This window comes from Rattus norvegicus, chromosome 5 (assembly GCF_021556685.1).
Source record: "Rattus norvegicus strain SHRSP/BbbUtx chromosome 5, alternate assembly SHRSP_T2T, whole genome shotgun sequence".
In the NCBI taxonomy this organism is placed as follows: domain Eukaryota; kingdom Metazoa; phylum Chordata; class Mammalia; order Rodentia; family Muridae; genus Rattus; species Rattus norvegicus.
In genome coordinates, this window is record NC_141538.1 from 14,785,386 (window position 1) to 14,785,965 (window position 580).

The window sequence follows — 580 nt, forward strand, 5'->3', positions numbered from 1 at the left end:
TCCCCTGAGCCCACATAGGAATACTGAGCTTAATGGCCCATGTGTACAGGCAGAGCCAGGAGGATCCCTGGGACTTGCTGGCCAGCCACGGTGGTCTATTTGGTTTCGGGTCAAAGGAAGACCCTGTCTTGATGGAAGTAGATGGCTTTTTTTAAAAAAAGATTTATTTATTTATTATATATAAGTACACTGTCACTGTCTTCAGACACACCAGAAGAGGGCATCGGATCCCATTACAGATGGGTGTGAACCACCATGTGGTTGCTGGGATTTGAACTCAGGACCTCTGGAAGAGCAGTCGGTGCTCTTAACCTCTGAGCCATCTCTCCAGCCCAGTAGATGGCTTTCTTGAGGAATGACAAACATGCACTTGCATGTGTACACACACACACACACACACACACACACACACACACACACACACTTCTTCCTTGTCTCTCATTTATTTGGAAGTTCTGTTTGACTGTATTATTTTTGGGTAAAATGTTAGAAACATTGCCATTACAGTCACATTATGTCTATACCTCTGGCAAGAAGGAAAACCACAGGCACTGGGAGGAAAGGTTTGGGGATTTTCAGA